At 43.2% G+C, this 22,464-nt stretch overlaps 1 protein-coding gene across 1 annotated transcript in view; it reads left to right on the top strand.

The window, feature by feature from the left end:
- The window catches only part of LOC149275614 (3',5'-cyclic-AMP phosphodiesterase 7B-like), a 122,768-nt gene that overhangs the window by 71,121 nt on the left and 29,183 nt on the right, over nucleotides 1-22,464 (top strand). The window lies entirely within an intron of this gene.

Here is a 22,464-nt window from a genome sequence, read left to right as displayed (position 1 = left end):
GGCACAAAAAATTCTAACCAGCAGTGGCACCGTCTACTTAACGGTTTAAATTATTTATTCTGTATTTTATGATCCTGTTACTATATCACAGCCTTACGTAATGATACCGATTGGTGCTCTATAATCTCCCCTTTTATTTTTTTCCCCCTCTCCCAACCGGGACAAACCTCTTGTAAATAAGAAAACACTGATTTACCACAAAAGTAGCCTAGGCTTCAGCTTACTTAGATTTGCCTTGAATACATCACAACCATTTAAAGAGTACGTAATAAACATTTATTGCAGTTATCCTACTCATGCTAGCTTAACAGGACATTTCACCTTCTGTGTATCCCTTTGGCATACAGAAGCTAAATTGCACGCATACGTTTCATCAGTAAGCTTGGCAGATCATTGCGATGGCATACACAAGCAAAGCATGTGTGAGCCCACATGCAAGCATTATGCTGGCTACACACTAGCACACACCACTCTCTGTAACATGTGTTTGGAATAACTCGACTTTGCGTTAAAGAAGCTTAGCAAATGCAAATCCGCCTTTTACAAAACCAGACGTCCCAAACCAGAATGTCCATAATTGACAGGTTAGATGGGACTACATGTGTCAGACATACGCTATCAAAGCTATTGCCATGCTTACAAGCTGTGAGTGATGTGAAAGTGGACTGAATGTTCTTCATCAGTATTTCGTTTATTCTGCCTCAGCTGAAGTGTGTTTAGTTTTCTGCAGCCTTAGCCTTTTGTATTCTGTGAGTTAAAGGGACAGCCATACTTAAAGTCTCAAATCCAGCATTTTATCATTGAGTGTTCTTAAAAAACCTACCTAATCATTTTTGCAAAAGCTGAGAAGCAAATGTGAAACAGGGATGAAATGCAAGCTAAATGAACAGATTGTGTGGCACTTAAAATTTAACCGGAGCATATTCAGGTCACCAGTAAGACAGTATCGTCTTTTAAGAAACAGAGCGCTGGGATATGATGTCGTATGCTAGGGCTCAGCCGTAAGGACAACAAATAAAGGCTTGTTAATGTGGATAGATTCCACAAAAAATGATTTTAAGGTAGCAAGGCAATTTTTGATCATATCAAATTTTCCTGTATGCTTTTTTTATAAATATCATTGTGTGGGTCACATACTTCTACTTGCTTTGTGTGTCTCTTTCTGTGTATTTGTTTTATTGTGCCATGGTCAAACACTCTTGTATATTTGCAAATGGTCAAGGTAACCCGAGAATATACCCAATATTAAAGTTTTCATCTCAGAATATTTGCAAAAATGTAACATACTACACCCCCAATATACAAAAGGGTATTTCTGTTCATTTGAAATAGGACATTTAATGAAGGATATAGTAAAAAGATACCTCTTCATGAATGCATTGAACACTTAAAGAGATACTCCAGCCTTCGTGTGCACATTAATGCATATGATAGCTGAGTGATCCCTTTAAATTTTTGTGGTGTGCAAATGCATAAGAGCGGGGGTATCTGCAGAATCCCCTATATGCATTTGCCCCTTCTCTTGCCCTCCAGGTGTTTCGCTTGCAGGAGATGTATTTGGCCAAGCACATGATACGCTTAACCCCTTCAATCCCCTATAGACGTACCGGGACGTCCAAAAAACGCCTATTAAGAAACCCCTATGGACGTCCCGGTACGTCCAGCCCTTCTTGCAGCGTCAGGGACACATCCCTGCCGCTGCACGGGAGACCAGGCTGTCTGACAGCCTGGACTCCCCACTGACAGCAGAAGTCACTGCTGACAAAACCCGGAAGGTCATCGGAGGACAGGATATCCCCTGCAGGGGATATCTTGTCCTCCAATGAGTCACAGACGCTGTGATCTCTTTGCACGTCTGTGAGGACCTGCATCGAGATCACAGTGTGATCGGTGCAGGGGGATCGTGGGGAGGGGAGTGAGAAACCATGTCTCTCGCTCCCCCTCCCGTCCTGAAACAGAAAAGCAGAAAAAAAAAGTTTATTCATTTAAAAAATAGTAAAAAAATCATTAAAATAATAATAATATAAATAATAATAAAAAAAATAATAATGTGAGCTGTGATGTCATTCTGACATCACTGGCATGTTCAGGAGGTCCCTAACAGGACCTCTAACCATTTAAAAAGTAATTAAAAAAACCTTACATCCCATTGCCCTAGCATAACACCTAGCCAGTATAACCCTCCTGCCCCCGTTCACAACCCCCAAACCCGTTAAACCATAGGCATAAAAATTATACAAAAAATGTACACCTTATAGTATGCTCCCTGGTGCTGGGAAAGTATGGAAAATCTATGTAAATTAGGTATTTCTGAAATCAGGACACCTGAATTGATAAATTTGGAGGGGATTTTCCATCACTGTACCTAATTTTGTGAGGATTCAGAGGGAAAATGTAAATAAAATCAGTTCTAATCTAATTTTCTCTAGTTTTTACTAAATTTCTCATTCTAAATTTTCAGCTAATCATCCAACTATGGTATCAAAAGAAAGCTCTATCTCTCCTTGAAAAAACAATATAGAGTTTACATGGGTACACTATTCACAGGAAAAGAGAATAATCTCTGAATCGACAGCGCAAAAATGGCAAAATTGCTCCGGGCTTTGAGGTACCAAAAACCCCTGGGATTGAAGGAGTTAAGTTCCAGACCCGGCTTGACAAACGCTGGAAGAGGGGTTCTGTTCACTGATTGGCTGCTTCAAATCATCAGACGATGGAGGGCAGCTGCAGCTGGAGGAGAAGTGCTTCATTTATTAAAAAATGCGTATTAAAGTACTCAACAACCACACGTCCTTCAGCTTTCTATGGTTGTCTTGAAGCACCCAATCACTGGCTAGAAAGAACTTCCATTGAAATGCATTAGAGCACTTATTTGCTAGGCTCCATGCAGGTATTCTTTAAGCCATAAGTCTTCAAGAGAGAGAGTCTCAAACATCTCATTATAAAGTAACAACCTCAGTGAGCTTATTATGCGTTATACCCTAAGTTCCCAGGTAAGTTCATTTCTCTTTAAAATGTAAAAAATAGGACTGCTTCTAGTATTCTTGGCAAGTTTTCACATCCAACATATCTTCGGTTATTTTACTGGGGTCATTTTAGGCAAAGCTCTGTTTTCATTTCATAGTTTTTTTTTTCAACCTGTTGTGTGAAGTTCATTTAAGCACTTATTTCCTTTCTCAGAATCTTTGGTATGTGAACCACCGGATCACTGAGCACTGCCGCAGTAAAACCATTCTTCTAGGTACAGGTGACAACATTTTCTAGGCATGTTTAACCTGGTCGGTGTTGGAGAGTCAAAGCAACATTTTGCAGCTAATTTAAAATTAATGCATTGAAATATATATATATATATATATATATATATATATTGTCAGTCAGTGATATAGAGCATTCCAGTCTAACTTTGGGTAACATATTTTTTTTCTACACGTATAGCTTTTTTGAAAGTGGTTTAAGCTGTCTTGCTAAAACTAGTAAACCTGACATGTGATACCTCTGGGAACTTTTAAGAGTTGGAAGCTCATTATCTGACTTATATCAGTATAAAGCCATGCTGTCTGTATTGTAAGTATAAGTAAAAAAAAAGGGGGGGGCAGCAAATGTTCTCTTGCTCTTTCACACTCTCTCTGGATCTCTCTCAATGTCTCCCCAGTTTCACCTCCATCCACTTCTGTGTCCCTATCATCATCCTCGTATTGCCTCTTCTAGTTCTTCTTTATTCTTTCTCCTGTCTTCTTTCTTGGTCCGATACACCCTGTTACCCTGTAAAGAGGACACCCTTTCCCTGAGTGGAGGAATGGGGGAGAGCCTTTCCTTGTGGGGCACGCAAGGAAATCCACAGGATTAATCCACAGAGAAATGGAAGCATTTCTACATTTCTCTTTCCTCCATGGATCCGTCTGTTTAGGGGGAAAAAATGGAAACGTGGTCTTCTGACTTTTCTAATCATCTCCATTTTAAAAGAAGTAAGGTTCTCATTTAGGGCGGTTCCATCAAGCTGGCAAACAGGTCCCTGTTGAAATCAGATGATTTGTGCTGAGTTTTCATGAGACAACCTAGTGAGAAGATATCTAGTACCCAATCTATAGCTACACCAGATGTTTTTGTCATGTATTATTCAACATACAGAGAAACATTTACAAAAGTAACATTTTTATGTAGTATTATAATTTGGTAGTTAAATTGGTTTGGCAATGTTTATGGGGTGTGTTTTTTACAAGACCAGTCTAGAAAACCATATGTTGGAACTGTTTTCTCTTAATTAGCATATACAGACGTTACATTTATTATATGATACAATGTGGAGGAGGGGACACCAAACCTAAGTAAATCCATTCAGATTTAAACATATGCTAGCAATTGTACAAACAAGACAGGATTCAATTTACTTTTGCAACCTGGAACCCCTGTGATAATATTACATCTACCGTCTGAATAAATTGTTAATGCTAGTGAAAATCTGTCACAGTTTATAAAGCACATTAATTGCTTTTGACAAAATCAACTACATTGCCATCGAAGTTGTCTGTATATTTTTTAACCTCCCAATGCACTTGAAATCTTTGGCTATTTCATATTTTTCATGTAGTACAAGACAAAGAGTTTATCATTTGTGAACCATTACTGCATTCTTAACTATATTTACTCATTAAAAACTAAAGTAAACTTGAAATAATTCTATGAAGCCTCTGGTATGTGGGGGTTTAGGGAAGCTCAGCTGTATATGCTGCTTGTGCTTTCTGTTTGTACCACTCTCTCCCTTGGATATTGCAATAACCTTGATTTCCCATGGTGCCATACATAAATCAGACCCTTAGCTTTGCAGGAAAACTTTGTATTCGGATCTTGTCTGAATGGCATCTCACTTGTTCAATGAAAACTTAAATTCAAGCCCTTTTGGATTTGTGCTGCATTATTTCAAATCACTGTGGTCTTTGTCTTGATGGCTTTGTCATATATGTACTGGTTAGCATAGGCTTGTTTACACTTTGTCATCGAACAACAAAACAAAAAGTGTATTATTATTGTCACATGGCAATTCTTACAAAGAAAAATCAATAAAGAGGGCTCTGCTCGCAAGCTTACAATTGAACATCCCATCATTTGGAAGAAGTACCTTATTTGCTCGATTATAAGATGAGATTTTCTTCAGAGCAAATGCTCTAAAAAACACCCCTCGTCTTTTAATCGAGGTTGTCTTCTAATCAGACCTCAAATAGAGGTCTGACCACAAGACTAAGATCCAGATCCCCCGCACACATCGCACAGACCTTTCCCGGCTGCCAGAGAGGAGACAACCCCCGCTGCTGCTGGCACTTCCGCCGGGGCTTCTATGACGGAGCACCGGCATCACATGACCTTCCGGTGCTCAGTCATAGGACCCCTGCTTGAACTAATGGGGGGGATGAGTGTTATATGGGGTCATAAGGCTTTTCTGGAGGCAGAGTGCCCCATGATATGCCTTTTAACCCCATTTATGCCACTCTGTCTCCAGAAATGCCCTTTAACCACCTATATGCCACTCTGCCTCCAGAAATGCCTTTTAACCCCTATATGCCAGAGTATTTCTGGAGGTTTAGGCTTTTTCTTTTTTTCCTAGATTAATATTCAGATTTGGGGGGGTCGTCTTATAATCAGGGTCATTTTATAATCAAGCAAATAGGATAATTGCCTTCTAACATATAGACAAAATTAATGAGACAGGAAACCATTACCAACGAATGATCTGTAAGCAGCCATTGTTTTTGGCAGCATAGCAGCTATCAAAATCCTGAGGTTTATCCTTGACCTATTTGGCAGTGGGCCTTATCAAAATATGCAACCTGCAGGATGTTTCAGACATTTGTGGGAAAGAAAATCTAACCTATCATGACAATACTAGGGCTGCAACTAACGATTATTTTAATAATCGATTAGTTGGCCGATTATTTTTTCGATTAATCGATTAATCGGATAAAAAATTCAATTTTTTTAAATTTAAAATAATGTAATAAAAAACGTACAATTTACACTTTCATCTCTTTATTGCAATGGCCTCTCTCTATTCACCTTCTTATTTTACTGACATAATAATAAAAGCTACAAGAACCCAAACACGGTGTTTCTCAAACTAGGTTTTAATACAAAGTTATTAGTAAATATTAATTCATATGTTAACTATTTTTCATATTTAATAAAAACTATGAGAAAAACAGCCTTGTTTAAATTTTTTTTATTTACCAAACTGCCCCCGGTTATGCACATCAGACCCCCAGCTTGCCACTCTGCCCCCATATATGCCTTATACCTCTTATATGCCAGATTCCACTGTGCCCCCTGATATGCCACTGTGCCCCTGATATGCCTTATACTCCTTATATGCCAGTGATATGCAACTGAGCCCCCTGATATACCTTTTACCCCAAGATGTTTTATGACCCCCTGATATGCCTAATATCGATATGCCTTATACCCCCTATATGCCCTGAAATTCATAATACCCCCCATACACCACTATAACTCACCCATACACAACTTTGGCTCCTCCCCCTCCCATACACCACTCTGGCTCCTCCCCCCCATACTCCACTCTGCCTCCTCCTCCTCCCATACACCACTCTGGCTCCTCCCCCTCTCATACACCACTCTGCCTCCTCCCCCTCCCATACTCCACTCTGCCTCCTCCCCTCCCATACTCCACTCTGCCTCCTCCCCCTCCCATACTCCACTCTGCCTCCTCCCCCCTCCCATACTCCACTCTGCCTCCTGTCAGCAACGGATCTTCACTAGACACCAGGGAGCCGGGTAGAGAGGCAGAGTGGCGTATGGGAGGGGGAGGAGCCACAGTGGTGTATGGGAGGGTGGTTCCCATACACCCTTCTGACTCCTCCCCCCTCCCATACACCGCTCTGCCTCTCTACCCGGCTCCGTTACTGACAGTAAAGGAGGCTGTCTGTGCGATGCAGACCCCCACCAGCTGACAGAGAGGATGATTCTCTGTCAGCCTGTGAGGGTCTGCATCGCACAGACAGCCTCCGTTACTGGCTTACACTTACACTGTGGCTTCTATGAGGAGGAGGGGGAGGAGTCAGAGGGGTGTATGGGAGGGGGGAGAGAGACGGAAGTGAGAGACCGGCCGACAGTGAGGGGAATCCAGGTCTCCTGCAGCGGGATCTGGATTCCGGTGTTATAATCCGATCTCTGTTTGAGATCGGATTATTATAAGGAGAGGAGTTTTTAAGAGCATTTGCTCTGAAAAAAACCTCCTTTTATAATCGATAAAAATCGATTCGATTAATCGATGATGAAATTCGTTGCCAACGATTTTCAGAATCGATTATTATCGATTTTATCGATTAGTTGTTTCAGCCCTAGACAATACTAAACTTCCTATAGTAATACACCAGACATTGTAAAATGTGTTGGAACCCAATCTGGCACAGTCTGTCCCATTAGGTGTCACTAACGGTGGTTCAGGCTGTGGATCCTCGCTGCAGTACAAGGAAAGGCGCCCCAAGCGGTGATGACGAGTAATGCAGGAGCAGATGGTATAGGAGCAGACAATCGGATAGTCGGGGTCACGAGCAGAGATCAGGACTGGCAGCAAACACGGATAGTCGGGGTCACGAGCAGAGGTCAGGGCAGGCAGCAAACAACGGATAGTCAGGTACAAGCTGAGTTCAGGTAAAGGCAGGCGGCAAACAACGGGTGGTCAGGTACAAGCAGAGTTCAGGCAACAATAAGTCAAATCAGGTACAGGAACGCTAGTGTAGGCAATAAAGGCTCTATCACAGGCAAGGTATAGCTCTAAACTGAGGGTTTAAATATCCCTCCATCCCTAGATCCTCCTACCCACCTAATTAAGGGGGAGGAGGAAAAAAGATAAAAGGTCCCTTTAATTCCCCTAATGAATATTCATGAGATAGCCGTTCGCGCATGCGCGAACGGCTCTCATGATGTCTCGCCGCGCGTCCCGTCTAGATCACTCGATCCACACGGGGGCGCGCGTCCCGCAGCAGGACGGACCTCGCCGCGTTTCCCGTGAGCGAGACGAGCCGGGAGCTGCCGGCGCGAGCTGCGTCTCGGTTCCCCTGCACGAGGACACCGCGGATCCGCCAGCGAGGTAACATTAGGTACATTACTGATATGACTTCTGTTCTATAAGAAATTCAACTTTTAATAGAAAATAGTCTAAAATATAGGTCATAGTTATTTATTAGGTCCTTCCCTCTTAAGTAAACAAAATGCAAATGTACTTGTCTATATTTATTTGTAGTCTTCTTCTACCAGATTGTCTACCAGATTTATGAACCTACCTCAACGCTACTTTGTAATCTATCAATTAATTTACTTGAGAAGATGTTAGCTGCAGAGTTATGGTCTCAACTCACCAATTTCATTATATATGATGAGCTAACCCCAGTGAGCTTCTGCAAGAAAGGCTGAATTGGTCCTGTTATTCGTAAATCAGGGCCATTTCTTGAAAATCACCTCACTGGTTGAACTACACATTATAAAAGCCCTGTTTTTATAACAGAGAACCAGAGACTCATAACATATTGAAATAGCGTGCTTGGGAGACCTCGAAGACCGCAGAAAGGCGAGTAGTCTACGATCTCCCCCCAGGTCTGGACTGGAAAACACTTTATGCAAAATGCTAGAGATTCTGAAATAAGTATATTTTTCAGAGAGAGGGAGACCATAGCGAGTTTCTGGAAAGGTACATAATCTAGTTTTCGCCATTAGGTGGTTGATTGTACGGATACCCCTGCGAATCCAAGACTGAAGTGGGAGGTTTCTAGAAAAATTAGCTAATATCGATAAAGGGGCACTAGGGAGGGCAGATGGAAAAGGCAACAGTCTGGACATAATATCCCTCCAGAGTCGTAAGGACCATCTAGTGCTAGGGAGAGCTGATGTCAATTTAGAGATCATGGAAGGAGGAAACCATAGGAGTTCAGAAAGATGATAAAGTGCTAAGAAGGCAGACTCCAGTTCCATCCAGCGAGGCTGTCCAGACGCCGCTTTGTAGTATGAGTGAAGGTCCGGAAGACCCAACCCCCCTTTACGCTTCGGGAATCTTAAGGTAGTCATGGCTAGCCGTGGCCTTTTGCCCATCCAGATAAAAGAAGTGAGTGTAGCTTGATAGTGTCGTAATGTAGCAGCGGGAACAGGGATTGGTAGTGCATGGAAGTGATACATTAATCTTGGGAGGGCAGCCATTTTCCCAAACAGGAAATCTCGAGTTTAGTCCATGCCATAATGCAGCATAATAAGTATGGAACAGTGAGGAAAAGTGTTTAGTAAGTTTAATACCCAGTCCTCCAGTCAAATTGATAGAGCTGTCGCAGGGATAGAAGGGCAGTGGAGGATATATTGAGAGGGAGTGCTTGTGTCTTGCTAGCATTATTCTTATAGTAGGAGAGTTTGCCGTATTCTTGTAGGAGTTGCAGGAGAGGGGGGATTGACTGCAAAGGCTGAGAAAGAACTAAAAGAATGTCGTCTGCGAATAAACTAATTTTATAGGTGTGATCTTTAAAAGCAAAGCTGTGAATAAGATTGTGGTTCCGAATCATAATCGCTAGGGGCTCGAGCGCCAATACAAAAATGAGAGGGGATAGGGGGCAGCCTTGACGGGTACCATTAGTGATAGAAAAGCTGTCGGAGTAAAATCCAGAGTAGAAAACCTTCGCCGATGGGGAATCATACAAGGCACGGATAGCAGTGATAAAGATATCAGGGATGCAGAATGCTTTAAGAGTAACTATCATATAGGTCCAGTGTAGGCGATCAAACGCCTTCTCGGCGTCAAGGGAGAGAAGTAACAAGTTGGTTCGTGAAGATTCGGAAGTGGCTATAATGTCAATAAGAAGTCTGGTATTATAAGTGGCCTGTTATCCGGGGATAAAACCCACCTGATCCTTAAGGATAAGAGTGGGTAGGTGTTGAGACGGTTAGCCAATACCTTAGCATAGAGTTTTACGTCAGTGTTCAGTAGGGAGATAGGGCGAAAATTAGAACATTTGTCTGTAGGCTTGTCTGGCTTAGGTATCGTTATTATGAGGGCTTCTAGCATTTCCTGGGGAGTTTTACCAGTCCAAAAAAAAAAAAGTTAAAAAGGTCAGTCAACTGAGGGAGAAGGACCTCGTCAAAAGCGGAGTAGTAGGAGTTAGGGAGACCGTCGGGGATTTATGAGGTTTAAGGCTGCAAATAGCTAACTTAATCTCAAAAGCAGTGATGGGGTCTAAAAGAGCTGACTGCGAGCCCGGAGGAAGCTGCGGTAGTGAAACAGAGGCCAGAAAGTCTTCTATAGAGGACTGGGAGGGTTGAGAGACATCTGTATCATCTTTTAAGTTGTAAAGGCCAGCGTAGTAGCGGGCGAAGGAGTTGGCTATGTGTTTAGGGTTTGTAAGGGGTATGCCATCCAGAGAGGAAAGGAAGGGAATTCTAGAAGCAGCCTGTCTTTTTTTGAGTTTACGGGCTAGCAACCTGTCGGCTTTATTGCCTTTTGAGTAAAAAAGTGTTCCGCAGAGCGGTGGCTGATTCGGTAAGTAAAAGCTGGTTATATTGCGTCTGGACAACCGTTAATTGGTGCGCTAATGCTCGTGATGGTTGCAGTTTATTTAGGGTATTTAAGGAATATAGTTGGTTTTTAAGGTCCGTAAATTTAGCAGTATATAGTTTCTTAAGTCGAGCGCCCTGTTGTATAAAGAGGCCCCTCACAAAGGCTTTGTGTGCTAGCCATATTGTAGGAATTGGGATGTCTGGAGTCGTGTTTGTCAAATAAAAAGTGTTGAATTTCAGTTTGAAGCGTTTGGAGTATATCAGGTTTCAGGAGTAGGGATTCATTTAGTCTCCAGCGTCTATCGCCAGGTAGTGGCGTGGAGATGGGCAAACGGAGCCGGATTGGGGCGTGGTCAGACCACGTGATGTCGCCTATGTGAGAGGAAAGAACATGTTGTAATAAAGTGGCTTTGTCTGTGAGAAAAAAATCTATGCGAGTGTAGGTGTTATGTGGAGCCGAGTGGAAAGTATAGTCACGTTCGTTAGGGTGTTGACACCTCCACACGTCGTGGAGATCATATTCAGTTAATAGGAGTTGTAACTTAGAGGGGCGCATGGACATGCGTTGTGTAGGAAGCGAGGAAGATGATGTGGAGGTAGAGTCCAGAGTCTTGTTAATGACAGAGTTAAAGTCTCCACAGAGAACCAACCGGCCTTTACGTAATTTCTCACATTTCTCTAGGCTTCGTCTAAGGAATGGCAGTTGGGCGGAATTTGGGGCATATGCTATTAGCTATTGTGATAAGAGTTCCATCAGGGGATCCAGTAAGTATTAAAAGTCGACCACTGGGGTCTGAATATTTGTGCATTAAATCAAAGGAACAGTCCTTACTAAAAAGTATAGAGACTCCCTTAGTCTTGTTATCCTACATAGCCGAGTAATGAGTGGGAAAGGCAGGGGGAAACAATTTGGGGGCCCTTGTCACCATGAAGTGGGTTTCTTGAAAGCACATTATAGTGGCACCAGATGTCAGTGCCTCTTGTAACACTAATTTACGTTTATAGGGGGAATTCAATCCCTTGACGTTAAGAGACAAGATAGTGAGTAAGTAGAAATATAGGAGCCGCTAAAAACGAAAGGGACATAAAATAAATGGAAGGAGAAAGTGAACGAGGGTCCTACCCCATAGGAATACGTGGAGTCACTGGAGTCTGCCTCCTCGCCCGTCCCGTAGCTGTACGGTCCAAAGTGCCACAGGTCTAGGAGGAAAGTCTGCCACGTAGATCCCAGCAGGGAGAAGTTCTGGGCCCTCAAATGCAACAGGCCAACCCCCACCGTCCAAGAGAGGGGAGCAGAGGGTAACATATCAATATCTTCTTCATAAATTCTCCAGAGAGGATGGGAAGATGCCTGTAGATGTGTGATACGTGGCAGTAATATTCAACTCAGAAGAGCGGGCTTCGGACTTGCTGTAGATGTGCCAAAATCTGAAGATGCACCTGAGTTAAGGCAGCGATGTCTGCCCTATGTGGGGTACGTTGAAGTGTGCGCAGGGGTGCGATTTATGGTCGTGGTATTTGATCCATAGAGGTAGAGACGCGTCAGTTCTGCCGTAAAGGTGCCGGAGAGTATCGGACCCCAAGGAGCGTCGAGAGAAAGAAAATAAATAAATAAATAAAATAAAAAAATAAATAAAAAGAAAGTGTATCCAAAGTGCCAGTTCAATAAATGTCTTGCAATGTGAGATAGAACGATGACATCTCCGAAAGGCGGCTAGGGAAGCATGGGTAGCTTATCTTTTAGACCATTCTTTAGGTAGACGGACAGCGGATGCCCGAGTTGAGGTGGTAGGTAGAGGCGTGAGGTTCCAATCCGCCAGCAGCCGCTGACCGTCTTCAGGAGTGTGTATCACCTGCAAGACGCCGTTTCGATGGATGAGCAGTTTAGTGGGGAAGCCCCATCTATAGCATCTATAGTTGATATTATGTTGTCTCAGGATTGAGGTAACTGGTTGAAACGACCGTCTCTGGTTGAGGGTTAAAGCAGATAGGTCAGAAAAAATGGATAAGCCCTTGAAAGCCTCAGGGACATAACATAATCTTTTCCTTGGTTCGAAAAAAGTGGACCCGCGTAATGACATCCCTGGAGGTAGATGGAGAGAGATGTTTGGGTTTGGGCAAGCGATGAGCCCGGTCTAAGGTGACATCTAGATCGGATAATTCAGGACCAGGGCCCTAAAATAGCCTGTTAAGAAGTCTGGAAGCTGTTGAAGTGTCACAGACTCAGAAATACCTTGTACTCTAACGTTGTTGCGCCTGCTTCTGTCCTCCAGACCAGCTAGTTTAAGTTTAAGAGCATCATGGTCGTCTTCCAAGGCATTAAAGCGGTCCACTAGATCGTTATGTGCACTGCTAAAGTCCTCCGTTTTATTTTCCAGGTGAGAAGTCCTCTCACCCAAATTTTGTATGTCAGTTTTGATTTCCTTAGCCAGTTCTTTCAGGTCAAGTTGTAAGGAATTACGTAAATCTTGCAGCATAGATTTAATAAATTTTTCCGAGATTTGGAGACTTACTTCAGGATCCTCAGTATGGGTATCAGAAGCCGGTGACGCTTCTTCAGAGCTAGGCAGTTCCCGCGTCTTCTCCGCCATCTTGCGTCGTGGAGTGAAGAAGCCGCCTTGTTTTTCTTGCCGGTCCTGCTTCCTCGCGGCTCTGGAAGTCATATTTCGGACACAGAAACGAATCACCGAGAAGGTAAGTGCTTCCGTTACATGGAACGAGCGTCTGACAGCTAAAGAAGCCGCTTAGTGATCACGGAGACGACGGAGCTCTACAAACGTGCGACCATCTTCAAGCTCCGTCAAACCACGCCCCCCCAACTCCCACTTTTTTAATATACTCCCTTTATATGCAGTTTATTGTTGACTAACTGATATGATTCTTTAACTGACCCTTAGAAACATTAAAATATATTTTGTATTATAAATACCAAAAAGGGAAACACATACAACCAGAGAAGAGATTATGATTATTTTGAAGTGTACACAATTGAATCATTAAGAAGGAATGCATTTTAGCCCTGTCATGCATATTACATAATAGAAGTTTTGCATCTGCCACAACCATTTAAATAGTAGTAGGTGGATGAATAGGATGGTTGCTGCTTTTTTTAGCCCGATATGGAGTTGAGCAGAATGGGAAAGTTAAAGTAGTAAACTGCATAAAAGCACGCTTTATTCTTATTGTTGCTGTTTGGAATTCTGAAGTTTGACTAGTCATTGGGTAACCAGCAGCCTCCAATTTTTGGAATGCTACTAAATTAAGCCCATTCTATAAAGTGTCCCACAAATTCTTAATGTCAGCCTTTGAAGGGAAAATTATGTTTCAGAAAAAAAGACCTTCTCATTTAAATGTCAATGACCAGAATGGTTAATGGCAATGTCTTTGCCATTGAGTTAAGTACACCCCAAATTCCACAAATAACACACATTAAAAATATGCATATACTGTATATTTGATGTGCCAAAGCTATGTTAACATACCCCAACGTTTCAAGTGTCAAAACCAGGACATCTCCATTGACTTTGTAGCTCCCTGGGCCAGTCAGGGGAGATCAGAGGATCTCTGAATTTTCCAGCTCACTGTGCAGTACTCAAAAAGTGAGGGTGTCCAGTGGAAAACAGGGAGGTATACTTTGTTAACTTTGTTTTAATACAATAGTATATTATATATTATGTTTTGAAGACATTGTGAAAAGGCATTATTGGCCAGCGTTCTGAGGGAATCCTTCCCCACAACAGATGGTTTCCATCACCTACTGTACATTTTGATTCATTCACTAGTGTCAGAGATTCTGTATACAGATAATCTGTTTAAGGAAAAAAGTTGAAGATGGTTTATAGAGAGCTCCATGTGTACATTTTGTTTCTCTTAATCCTGACTTTAGATAAATCTTCCTATTTCCTGACTCCTGAAAACTGTACCATCAGCCAGCAACAGTTGGTTTGAATTTAGACACTTGTTTTATACCTTCAACACAATTAATTAATAGAAATGACAAGGAGCCACTTTAGCACAAGCAGACACGCTATGTGTATGTCAATGTATATAATTTTATAAAATACCACATAGTGCGGTCTGCATTAAACTTGCCCCGACTAGTAATATCCAGTTCCCTCCAAGGACAAGATCATAGCACTGGTGTGTTGGTAGTGTATAGCATGCACATATTTTCCTGCTTGAAAACCATTTTGCACAGAAAATGATTACCACCTGTGACTTACCACCTATAGAAGTTCGTGTTAAAGGAGCTTTTTCGCATACTTGGTTGAATGTAACTAAATGCAAATATAGAAACAGAACTGTCCAAACATTCCCTAGAAATATTTTTTTTTAAATGTAAAATTCATTTTTACAGGGGAAACTTGTCATGTGCCTGAAAAGCAGGCACTGATAGGTTGTTACCAGAAAAAATAAAAACGTTCTCAAAGTTCTTTTATGTGATTAAGCTTTAAGAGGAATTATTAAAATGACACGTACTAGTTCTAGGTTAAATGATATGTTTTCCTTAGAAACCTGCCTCATTATTGGGATCCCAATCTTATTTGTGCTGTCCTGGTATATCCCTCTTTCCTGGAAGTCCAGAATTTTTTTCCACAGTAGATTTAAAATACCAGATGTGTTTATAAAAAAAAGTTAATAAATGTGTTTAAATCAAATACCTTTGATATGTTGCTTAAATATATATATTCAGGGGGCGGGGCTAGTGCTCGACCAAGATGGCTGCTTGAGTCCGCAGCTCTGCACACCGTACCAGAACAATTTACGCTTTTCACGGATAACTTAAGAGATGGGGAAGTCTAATCGTTCGGGGGAGACCCCGAAGCCTTCAAGCTCACAGGAGAAGCATCTAGCCCCCTCGATGAGACATTTTTTCCGAGGTTCTCGAGATGTGGACGTGCGGGAGTCTGGATCTAAGATGGCGCCTTCTCCCTCTAGCAGAGTTAGTGAATGCTCAGACGACGCTTCCTTGGACCGGGATCTCAACCTTCCAGACGCACAACCCACGGGCAAGAGACCCTTCAACGCTTGCCGACGAAGGCTGATTTAATTTCTGTGATAGATACGGCCCTAGATCAGGCCCTTCACGGCTTGCGAGCCGACCTCGGTTCTATCAAACAAGATCTCAAGCATATCGGGGATCGAGTGACTACACTGGAAGAAGATCAAATTAAAACAAGCGACGCCATCGATACCCTTTCCACGACACTACAAGACCACTCGGAATCTTTCAATGCCCTTCACCGTCAGATGGAGGACTTAGATAATCGAGGGAGGAGAAATAATCTCCGGGTTCGGGGAATACCTGAATCGGTGGCCGCGGGTGATATTCGCACCATGCTTCAATCGATATTTAATTGTGTCCTGAAACAATCTCCTGACACACCTATACAATTCGACCGGGCTCACCGGGCTTTGCGCCCGAAAGGACCCCCATCGGCCCCACCGCGTGATGTAATTTGCTGCCTACACGAGTATTCAGTTAAGGAAGCTATTCTGAAAGCTTGCCATTCCTCCGGTGATCTGGAACACAACGGTGAGAAAATTAGCATTTTCCAGGATATCTCCCCGGTCACGCTCCAAAAACGAAGAGTGCTTAGGCCTGTCACTGCCCTACTGCGAGCGGCTAATATTCCGTATCGGTGGGGGTTCCCATTCGTACTCATAGCTCGAAGGGACAAGGACGTCTTTACTCTCCGCCAACATAGTGAGCTAGATTCCTTTTTGACGCAACTGGACTTACCGGAGACATCGGTGCAGGACTAGGAGCCCTCGACGCCAATTCCGAAACCGCTTTCTGACCCGGCGAGATCTTGGTCGCTGCCGAAGATCCGGAGGAAGAGGAGCGGCCGTGCGGTGATGCCTGCAGAAGACACGGGTTGAGTCCGCCTCTCATCGATCACCCCTGCATCTTCCGGGACTTACACCGTTTTATTCCCACGTGTCTCGAACGTGCGGACTTTTCCACGTTTTTTTTTTTTGTTTTTTCTTTCTCTTATAATCCTTTTATTTTCCTCCACCATCCCTCCACCACCACTGTTCATCGGAGGGTAAGAGGTCGTGTCATATTCCTTACTGCCACTTTCCTCCTTATGTTTAACTGTGGTTAATATGTTATGGCGCTGCTTATCATATCCACGGGGGCTTCCTTCCCCTATTCGCTCCCACTCATTATATTTTATGTTTGTTTGCGCCACACACTTCTATACACGGGCTGTCATCCCTGTGTCATCGGGGCCTTTTACTCCCTAGGGGTCAGGCCTATGTGCCTGCTCCATCGGTTTAGAGTGTACGATTGCTTGATTTCTGTGGGTGTTTGTTTTTTTTTACGTTATATATCACACTCACCTGCCACATTTCCCCTTGATTACTATGCTCTACATACTACACGTTGATTATATGTCCTTTGTGTGGATATTCAGTTGCCTACATACCTGTTCTGCTGGCGGTGTTGCACCACACCATACCTTTCCTACTACCTGGCCTTCTGGGCCTCACACCAAGCTCTGTCACCCCCCCACACAGAGCTTTCCTGTCCACTTTTGGACAGAGGTTATGGGCCTGCTCGCAGTCCCACTGCTCTACCTCTTATGGGTTGCTTGTTCACCCATTTCTAGGGGCAAAGTTCCCCTTCACATATCACACTACATACATGTCACTCGTTCTTTTTTGGTTCAGATTGTTTTGTTAGGTTTTCCTTTTTCTTTACCGTTATATGGTCCAGCGGAACTGAATTTCTATTTGCTCTGTTGTTGGGTATTGCACAATGTCTCATGACCTTCTGAACGTGGTTTCTTTAAACATTAGGGGCCTCAATAAACCCCAACAGCGTACTAAATTGTTGGGCTTTATACGCTCTTCCAAATCTCATATTGCGTTTATACAGGAGACCCACTTTAGGGCGAACCGGGAATTTAAACTTTTAAATCAGAATTACACGCTTTCCTTTCTGTCCAGCTCCCCATCCTCCAAAGCCAAAGGGGTAGCTATCATATTACATAAATCTTTGCAATTCCGCCTTCTCCATGATCCGTAAAGTAATTAAACAACTCAAATTGAATCAACTTATTGATGCGTGGAGATCTCTCCACCCGGAGATGAGAGATTACACCTACTTCTCCCCTTGTCACAACAGGTACTCGCGAATAGACACTTTTTTTGTCTCCCATTTTCACCTCCCCACCTTGTGTTCGGCTAGGATCTGTGTGTCTACTATCAGTGATCACGCCCCGGTCTTTCTGTCGCTTAAGTCCGCTAATGTGCCCAAATCCGTGTCGCATTGGAGGCTCAACGAGAGTCTATTGAGTAACCCTCATCACCTCTCTGAGCTTTCCTCCCACCTTGGGAACTATTTCAAGGAAAACATTGAATCTGAGGTGTCTGCCCCGATAGTCTGGGAAGCACACAAGGCAGTAATACGCGGTCATCTCATTAAATTGGGGGCCACTATGAAGAAATTGAATCTAGCCGCCATCCTGTCCCTCACGCAACAAATAGCACGTCTAGAGACGCGCCATAAATTAACCCTCCTCCCAGCCCTTAAACGTAATTATCTTCTGACTAGACGTCAGTTTTACGAGTTTGGGGACAAGCCGGGCAGGCTTCTTGCAAGGGCCTTGAGAGCCAAGTGAGCCCAGAGTTATATTTCGCGTATAAGAGATAACACGAATCAGCTGCACTTTCGATGGGGGTATTCCATTTGACCCCCACTCGTTGGCAGCACATATAGCGGTTATTCCCAAACCTGACCGGAATTTGGATTTATGTAGCAGCTATAGGCCCATCTCCCTAATAAATGTTGACCTTAAATTATTCTCCAAAATTTTAGCCATCCGCCTCCAGCCCTTTTTGCCTTCCCTGATACACTCTGACCAGGTGGGGTTCGTGCCGGGCCGTGAGGCACGGGATAATACTATAAAGGTTGTTAACATAATTTCATACGCACAACTTCATAAGCTTCCAATGGTCGTCGCCTCTATGGACACGGAGAAGGCGTTCGACCGTGTGTCGTGGCCCTTTCTTTTCAAGGTCTTAGCGAGAATAGGTCTTGGACCGAATTTTCTGGCTTGCATCAGGGCTCTATATACCTCACCCTGTGCCCAGATAGCTCTCAATGGGATCCTGTCAGATAGGTTCTCTCTCGCCAATGGTACCAGGCAGGGATGTCCACTTTCCCCTCTCTTGTTCCTATTAGTTCTTGAACCTTTTTGCAATGCGATTCGGGCTAACCCGGAGATCTCAGGGGTCAGTATGGGTCCCCATATGCCGGTTTTGATGATATTCTTTTAACCCTTACCGATCCGATCCAATCTTTGTCTGCGGTTTTGTCGGAATTGAATATTTTCCATGAATTCTCAAATTATAAAATTAACTTATCGAAAAAGATTTTCCTATCTGACTCAGTTGAAATTACAAGGTGGTCTAGGTCTGCCCAATCTAGAATTATATTGGAGAGCTTCACATCTACGCAGAATCGTTGAATGGTCTCTATGCCCTTCTAAACAATGGATTTCCTTAGAGGATTCTTTCGCTCTATGTCCCATCGGGGCTTTGGCTTGGATCCGTGACCCAGTGCGCATGGTTCTTCATACTGCCCACCCTTTTATGATTCCTACTCTCAGGGTCTTTCGGAGGGTTTTGGGGGAGGGCGTGTTATCCAGGGCTCCAGGCCCTTTGACGCCCCTGAGCGGCAATCCAGACTTTCCCCCTGGCCTGTCTATGGGCGGCCTGGCGGCTTTTTTGCCCCCGGGTCAACCCTTGCTTCGATTGTATCAGGTGATGGACGATGCTGTGCTCCGTCCATTGGCTGAATTGGTGCAACCAGGTCATCCAGTTTCTTTCCTCTTAAAATTTATGTATCACCAATTGAAACATTTTATACTTACCTCGGTCGACGTGAATCTGGTGGCCAGACCCTTGACACAGTTTGAGAGATTCTGTACGGATAAATCAGCACTACCCCACATGTTATCTAAATTGTATGCTTTACAGGTGTCCCCAGAGCCCCTGTCCAAGCCATATTACATTAGCCTTTGGGAACGGGATTTAAATTGTACGTTTTCACCCGCTGAGTGGTCCAAGATTCTTCTCATAGCACACAAGGGCACGGTTTCTAGTCGGATGCAAGAAACTACATTTAAGATAATAACTCGTTGGTATAAGGTCCCTGCGGACCTCCATAGATTCCTTCCTTCCGTTTCACCTATGTGTTGGCGCTGCGGTTCCTATCCGGGTACTCTCCTCCATATTTGGTGGTCTTACCCCTTGGTCCGGCCGTTTTGGGACTCGGTGTCGGACGCAATCCGTGAGATTGCAAACCCGGGTTTCTCAGCCTCTCCCGAATCCATTTTGTTACACCACAACGACCTCCCGTTCTCTAGCTATAAAAAGTCAATGACTTTCCAACTCGTTAACGCTGCCAATACCATTATCCCTAGACACTGGAAGTCGGTCAGCCCACCCTCCTTTTCAGCCTGGGTTAGTCAGGTTGAGTTTCTATATCAAATGGAAGTTCTCATGGGATCCTCCCGTGGAACCGATCATACAATCGAACTTAAATGGTTCTATTGGCGATCATATGTGACTGGGCTGGAAAGGGTTCCGACCGGTAACTCGGGCATACCTTGCAGTGCTCAAGCTACATGATTGCTATCTCTACGATTCCCGTCCCACTACGTTCATTTTCACACATCTCTCACACTCTTTCCGCTGAACCTCGTTTTTCGTTTTCTTCTTTGGTTCTGTTTTTATGTTCGCCCTGGTACTCAGCATACCTTGTTGATCCTCTCTCCTCTAAGGTGTTACACCTCATATATGCATAGGGTCAATTTTCGTTATGTAGGTATGCGTATTGTTTGTTCGCCTCTGTGTACTTATTTGGTGATGTATCGCTCAAATACATTTACATCTGCACATGCTTTTGTACTTCCATTTGCGATGTTGTAATCTTCTGCCTTTTTTCGGTGTCAGATCGATCCCTAATCAGTTTTCATTCGGTAGTCTGTGACAATTATCATTTCTACTCTACTGGCTCCTACATGTCGTTTCCTTCATACTATATTAAGCTATAGATGATCTTTTTCTTCGTATTCCACCCCCAGCCGTGTAGGAACTAATCTTGCCTTATCAATTGTTTTACCACAAATTTGTCTGCAAAATGTAGCATGTTTTTATGAATCAGTTAGCATGTAGTAGTTATTTGAAGAAAATATATCCAGAGGGTTGCTTTCTCTCTTTAGATATAAAGCGCGTTGGCAGGTGGGTACCCTGCACAAGTTACAGAAACTTCTTGAGCTTTCTACGTTAGTCTGTAGAGATGGCCTACTAAACTCTCATATGCCTTGGCAAATAGCCACACCTATTTTCCAGTCACATGATTTTTTTGGTCACATGACAATTCTTCACAACAAAAAATTACACACACGGCTTCATTTTTGCGTACATTTGTTTGATTAAAGAGCTGGACGGTCTCTTTTTTTAAATAATAGTCAAGCCGTTAACATTGTATATTATTATCAACAAGCAGTGTGTGATTCCAAGAACCAGATGTGATTGCCACCCTGGAGAACTGGAGTTCCTACTGTAAGGAAATCAAGCCAAAGGAGTTAAAGCAACTTAAAACTTCATCCAATAGTCACACATCTTAAAACGAAGATTTAAATCTGGAAAATATTAACCAGGAAACCAGGACAATTTAGAGAGTCTGTGTTACTGTAATCACAACTACTACATTTTGCAAAGTTTCCAATATATTTTGTACATCAGAGGGCTGCCTTCAGAAATTATAAGACCCAGTGCAGACTTAGGGAAGTGGGCACTCTCATGCGTTTATTAGCTAAAAGCAGGCATTGACACATACTTCCCAAGAAGTGGTATGCCCAGGAGCTGCAGACATACTGTCTTCCCCTCTGAGAACATACTCTCTTTAACCCAACCCAAATGCACACGTCTTTTGGGTTCACTGTACCTGCGTGCTTGGATATGGCCTCAGTTTCTGGTATGCACTAAGTTAGGCAAAGAAGATTATGGAGGTGGAAGACCTCCCCAATGTCGGGACCAATCATCAGATGGCAGGGCCAAATCACTGCTTCATAAACAGACCCCCAATCAAATAAATAAACTGGTATTTTTTATTTTGCCTTTCTGTGGATGTCACAAAAGTCAGGTAGAACCAACACATAGCCTTATATCTGGGCTAGGTGCTTCAATGTTATCCACTTATCCTAAGTTGTAAGAGAGCTTCTCCTTAGTCAATCTTCTCAGAGGGATGTATAATTGCTTCTTCTATAAACCTCTTTAGGGTTCAAAATGTTTAGATTGCTGAGTGTGGATTTCATTATCAATGTAGGGTCTTAAGAGGTGTTAAATAAAACAGAGGTCTAATGTTTCAAGTCCAAATAATTCCTGCACCAGTTTGCCTGTGTTCAAATGCAGTGGAGTCAAAGCATAAAGGACTCTAATATGCATTAAAATAAACAATTTTGGGGTTAGTTGCATTAGAGGGACATTCCTTTAATGTAACCTGTGTTTCTCCTTGCAACTGCCTGGAGTTATTTATCAGAATCCCCTCCCATGCATTTGCACTATTCTTCCTCACAGCTCCTTACCTTGCAGGAGATGTGGTTGGCCAAACACCTGTCCTGCTTGCCACCACCAAGGAGCTCCAGCACTGGCTTGCACAAGATGTCAGTGATTGGCTGCTCCAAACAGCCAAAACTAGTGTAAGCATTGAAGAAAGTAGGAGGAGGTCTGCTGCACCTCTGGAACTATGTATCAGGTATAGAATGCATATTAACATTTGCAAAGTACTTTAATATAAATTCTCTATTGGTTGGGTACTGTGCTGTCCCTTTAATTTTCTCTTACTTTACTTGATTAGTGAACCAAGCATGAGTTCTTGGTATCAGGGCATGAGCAACAGCT

Source organism: Sceloporus occidentalis, unplaced genomic scaffold (genome assembly GCF_023333645.1).
Source record: "Sceloporus occidentalis isolate IW3139 unplaced genomic scaffold, rSceOcc1.0.p SCAF_275, whole genome shotgun sequence".
Classification (NCBI taxonomy): domain Eukaryota; kingdom Metazoa; phylum Chordata; class Lepidosauria; order Squamata; family Phrynosomatidae; genus Sceloporus; species Sceloporus occidentalis.
The sequence above is the reverse complement of the archived record's forward strand: the minus strand, read 5'-3'. Positions and strand labels throughout refer to the sequence as shown.